We start from the raw sequence: 5,997 nt of genomic DNA on the forward strand, positions 1-5,997 counted from the left end.
CAGCTCTATTATATCCTTCATATGATTCAAGCAATAAATCAGTGGTATTTATTGAGCAATTACTATATGCAGAGCACTGCACTAAGTGCTGGAAGCATAATACAACAGAATTAGCAGTGACTAGAACTGTACACAGTAATCTAGGTAGCAAGATAAGATAGCATAATGTCTCCTTGGGGGATCCCCAGAATAAGAGGGGATTGAATTCCTTGTCATAAATAAATATTGGATATATTGAAAAACCAAACTCACACCTGTTCATTTTTATTACTACTACTAATAATAATGATGGCATTTGTTAAGTGCTTACTATGTGCCAAGCACTGTTCTAAGTGCTGGGGGTACAAGGTAATCAGGTTGTCCCATGTAGGGCTTACACTTTAAATCCCCATTTGACAGATGAGGTAACTGAGGTACAGAGAAGTTAAGTGACTCACCCAAAGTCACACAGTTGACAAGTGGCAGAGCTGGGATTAGAACCCATGACCTCTGACACTCAAGCCCATGCTCTTTCCACTGAGCAACACTGCATTAGTGTACTCATGCAGGAAGAGAAGAGGAGAGACAACTGTATTTATTGAGCACTTACTGTGTGAGGAACACTGAACTAAGTGCTTGGGAGAGTACAGTATAACAGAGTTGGTAGACATGGTCCTTGCCCACAACAAGCTTATGGGTGACATTAAGAAACGGAGACTCTAAACCAGAATTCACTCAGAGCCTCAGATTGGAATGAGGGTTTACCAGTAGTCAGAGCTGGTTTTAGGGGTGATCAAAGGAGGTGGTTGCCTGGGGCCACCAATTTTAGGAATCTGACATTTCTTAGTTCATTCCCTTGCCACTGCAAGTAGATGAGTCCCTATGGGGTTCTTCCTACTTCTCCCCGAACACCCAAGTGTGCAGCAGTTTGTCTAGAAGCCCCTTCCAACCGGCATTTTACAAGCACCCCCGACTCTAGTGTACGGCAGATAGTGAGGGCCATTGGGAAAGTGGAACTACTTTCTTCTACAAGAGGCCCACTCTACTGGGGGCATAGGACAGTATTAACCCTGGAACCACAGACTCCCAAGATTGATGCTGGAAAGGGACAGTCTATAGGCCTGGGAGTTAGAAGGACCTGGGTTCTAATTATGGCTCTGCCCCTTATCTACTGTGTGAGCTTGGGCAAATCACTTAACTTCCCTGTGTCTCAGTTACCTCATCTGTAAAATGGGGATTAATACTGTGAGCCCCATGAGGGACATGGACTATGTCCAACCCAATTAGCTTGTATATAGCTTGTATCTTTAAAGCACTCAATCACCTTGCCCCCTCCTACCTCATCTCACTATTCTTCTACTAGGACCCGGGCCCCACACTTCCCTCCTCTAATATTAATCTTCTCACTGTGACTTGATCTTTATCTCACCGCCTACTGCTCACCCACATCCTGCCTCTGGCCTAGAATGCTCTCCCTCTTCAAATCTAATAGACAATTACTCTCCTCCCATTCAAAGCCTTATTGAGGGCACATCTCCTCCAAGAGGCCTTCCCTGACTAGGTCCCCCCCTTTCCTCTTCTCCTACTCCCTCCTGCGTTGCCCTGACTTGCTCCCTTTGTTCATCCCTTGTCCCAGCCCTACAGCAACTTCTGTCATATCTGTAATTTATTTATTTATATTAATTCCAATCTACCCCTCTCTAGACTGTAAGTTCATTGTGGGCAGGGAATGTGTCTGTTTAATGTTGTATTGTACTCTTCCAAGTGCTTAGTACAGGGCTCTGCACACAGTAAGTGCTCAATAAATGACTGAATGAATAAATGAATCTACCTGAGTGCTTAGTACAGTGCTTGGCACATAGTAAGCTCTTAACACATACCATTAAAAACCCTCACAAAAACCCCAAAACAAAAACCACAAGTATTAAAGTGCCAAGTAGTTCTGCGCCTCAAACCTTGGCTCATAATAATAATAATAATAATAATAATGATAATAATGGCATTTATTAAGCACTTACTATGTGCAAAGCACTGTCCTAATCCCTCTGGCCTGAGGCTAATAAGTATCAGCCTTCCTGGGCCACCAAGCTACTTGCATCAACCCTTCCAGAACATAAACCACGAACACTAGCTTTGGTTTAGAAGCTCAGTAACACGACTCCGGGTATAGCTTTGCAGATTTACTTTCTTTTCACCCCTGTAGTCTCTACAGCTGCTTCTGATCTCTTGCATAAGCAGGAAGAAAAACCAGGAATATTAGCTAGCAGGCACAAGCTTTTCCATCCTGCAGCCTTTTTTCACCTTCCTCTCAACCATCAGAAATGTAGGATGTTTTCAGTCCATTAGCATTTGGCATTTGGTTGTTCCTCCTTACCTCAACCTCTGTCTCACCATCCTCTTCCTGGGAAAACTTCCTCCCCACTCCCAAGCAGCCTGAAAATCTCCAAACTGTACCAAAAATCCCTCTGTACAATAAATTACTTTTTCCCTTTCCAGCTCTCAGTGAGGAGAGGGGAGCCTTAAAGGGACAGCAGCCTACCAAGGTTATATGACTGTGCATGCAGTAAGGAGTTGGAGATTGGTGGGAAGTGAATTTTGAAGCACGGGAATAGTTTATTTGATCCAAAAATGACCAGCCCATACTGACACTTGTGAAATAAATGTGCCCCTTTAACATAATTCAACCCAAAATCCAAGAATCACACCAGTGTCCTAATCCTCCTCGACCTCTCAGCTGCCTTTGACACTGTGGACCACCCCCTTCTCCTCAACACGTTATCTGACCTTGGCTTCACAGACTCCGTCCTCTCCTGGTTCTCCTCTTATCTCTCCGGTCGTTCTTTCTCAGTCTCTTTTGCAGGCTCCTCCTCCCCCTCCCATCCTCTTACTGTGGGAGTTCCCCAAGGTTCAGTGCTTGGTCCCCTTCTGTTCTCAATCTACACTCACTCCCTTGGTGACCTCATTCGCTCCCACGGCTTCAACTATCACCTCTACGCTGATGACACCCAGATCTACATCTCTGCCCCTGCACTCTCCCCCCTCCCTCCAGGCTCGCATCTCCTCCTGCCTTCAGGACATCTCCATCTGGATGTCCGCCCGCCACCTAAAGCTCAACATGTCGAAGACTGAGCTCCTTGTCTTCCCTCCCAAACCTTGTCCTCTCCCTGACTTTCCCATCTCTGTTGACGGCACTACCATCCTTCCCGTCTCACAAGCCCGCAACCTTGGTGTCATCCTCGACTCCGCTCTCTCATTCACCCCTCACATCCAAGCCGTCACCAAAACCTGCCGGTCTCAGCTCCGCAACATTGCCAAGATCCGCCCTTTCCTCTCCATCCAAACCGCTACCCTGCTCATTCAAGCTCTCATCCTATCCCGTCTGGACTACTGCACTAGCCTTCTCTCTGATCTCCCATCCTCGTGTCTCTCTCCACTTCAATCCATACTTCATGCTGCTGCCCGGATTATCTTTGTCCAGAAACGCTCTGGACATATCACTCCCCTCCTCAAAAACCTCCAATGGCTACCAATCAATCTGCGCATCAGGCAGAAACTCCTCACCCTGGGCTTCAAGGCTCTCCATCACCTCGCCCCCTCCTACCTCACCTCCCTTCTCTCCTTCTACTGCCCAGCCCGCACCCTCCGCTCCTCCACCACTAATCTCCTCACTGTACCTCGCTCTCGCCTGTCCCGCCATCGACCCCCGGCCCACGTCATCCCCCGGGCCTGGAATGCCCTCCCTCTGCCCATCCGCCAAGCTAGCTCTCTTCCTTCCTTCAAGGCCCTGCTGAGAGCTCACCTCCTCCAGGAGGCCTTCCCAGACTGAGCCCCTTCTTTCCTCTCCCCCTCGTCCCCCTCTCCATCCCCCCGCCTTACCGCCTTCCCCTCCCCACAGCACCTGTATATATGTATATATGGTTGTACATATTTATTACTCTGTTTATTTATTTATTTATTTATTTTACTTGTACATTTCTATCCTACTTATTTTATTTTGTTGGTATGTTTGGTTCTGTTCTCTGTCTCCCCCTATTAGACTGTGAGCCCACTATCGGGTAGGGACTGTCTCTATGTGATGCCAATTTGTACTTCCCAAGCGCTTAGTACAGTGCTCTGCACATAGTAAGCGCTCAATAAATACGATTGATTGATTGATTGATTCATGACCTCCTAGTACCCAAAGGGCAGAAACTGTGAGAAGCTCTACATATTTCCAAACAGGCTTGCTATTGTAGTTGCTGGATACTCTGTGACAGCAATCTGAAGGCAGCTCCAGAAGATAGAATCAGGCTACAGTGCTGCTTAGTGTGAACTTAGAAAATGATATATTAGAAACTCAATCCATGGGTCAAATAGCTCCTGTACACACAAACACACACACACACAAGTGTATTTACATCACTGTCCTTCACTTTCAAAGATGATCCTGCTGATGGTAAGATCTTATACATGTGTGAAAATGTGACTGAAAAGACACATACACACACATCCTGTCACACTATTTTCACAGGAAGGCTAGATCCTTGCTGCATTAATGAGTTTGTCTTATATAAGAACTATCTGTTTTGGGGACTGCCTCTTTGCATCCTGATCTTTGAAAAGCCTTTGTTAAAGGAGAACAACTCAGCTCCTGATTACTGTACACCAGACTGGTCTGTCCACTGCATGCTCAGCTATCAAATATATATATATATATATATATATATATATATATATATATATATTTATAGCAAAACTAGAAAACATACTCTCCTGCTCCTTTGAATATCATAACTATTTTCTCAAAGTTCAACAACTCTGTGGGCCTTTTCTTTACCCACTGCTGAAGTGAGATGTGTGATTTCAATCACTGATGAGCTACCAGATTTCAATTTCCAGACCACAAAATACTCCACCTTTGTTGATGATACTTATTTTTCGGAAGTGCTAAAGCTGTGCAAAGGCAGGAGCTACATTTAAGTCACGGACAAAGTCAATCCTGTGTGCAGGGTTGGTTAAACAGCTTTAGTATCCTTCAGGGTGAAAGGCACAATAGGAAATTCAAGTTGTTTGTTATTCCAGGAAGCTCCAATAGCGGTAATGTTGCAGCAATGAATTAGCACATATAAAATTTACAAGCCTTATAACTGTTCCCAAGATGTTTCCTAAATCTTAGTTTAAGGTACACGATGGTCCAATGACAGACAATAAATCTGAGGCTGGCATTTTCTCAGATGAACTATAATTTTTTTTCATTTTTGGAGATAATTGTAGGTGTTCCATTAGTTGGCAGTGATAAATATATATATACATATATATATTTATATGTATATATAAAAATTATCCAAGTATGTATTTTGTAAAAAATCAATTGTTCTAGGATGATGTATTTCTTACTAACATTCCATCTGACAAAAATACCACACACACACACACACACACACACACACACACACACACACACACACACACACACAGAGTTGGAATGATCTAGATGACAAGAAGGCATTGCTTCATTGAGCCCATTCATCTGGGGCCCATTCAAGAAGTTTTCCCACCTTTGTCAGAGTAAGTCACAGACACCTAGGGAGTTGAGAGGCAGGAGAGGAAGTGACCAGCCTACCTAGTCAACCCAACTTGAGGTGGAAACAAGAGTTCTGTCACGGAATTAAGGGCAGCTCTCAGAGCCACTGCACAAAACCCTTGATTTCCAGGTTCCGTCATCAGCTCTGAATATCTGTGGGATTTCAGGACCCTCTTTGCTCCTACCTTGGTGGTCTTGAAGAGTCCTATTTTTTTGTAAACTCTCCATGTGACCTATACAATAGCTGAATGGTAATGAAATACTAGTGGATCAATCCCAAAATAAAAATGTTCTGTTTCCTGTAAATCAACAGTAAACTGACTGATGGGTACTTTATACCACCCATTTGACTGGGGAAATGTCAATCAGCTGTATAAGTCCAAGGAAATTGCTTTTACACTGAACAATTTTTTTCCTCAGCCTTAAGCTAAGGTCCAGTTCTGTAATAATGTTTC

This window comes from Tachyglossus aculeatus, chromosome X1, assembly GCF_015852505.1.
Source record: "Tachyglossus aculeatus isolate mTacAcu1 chromosome X1, mTacAcu1.pri, whole genome shotgun sequence".
NCBI classification, from domain to species: Eukaryota; Metazoa; Chordata; class Mammalia; order Monotremata; family Tachyglossidae; genus Tachyglossus; species Tachyglossus aculeatus.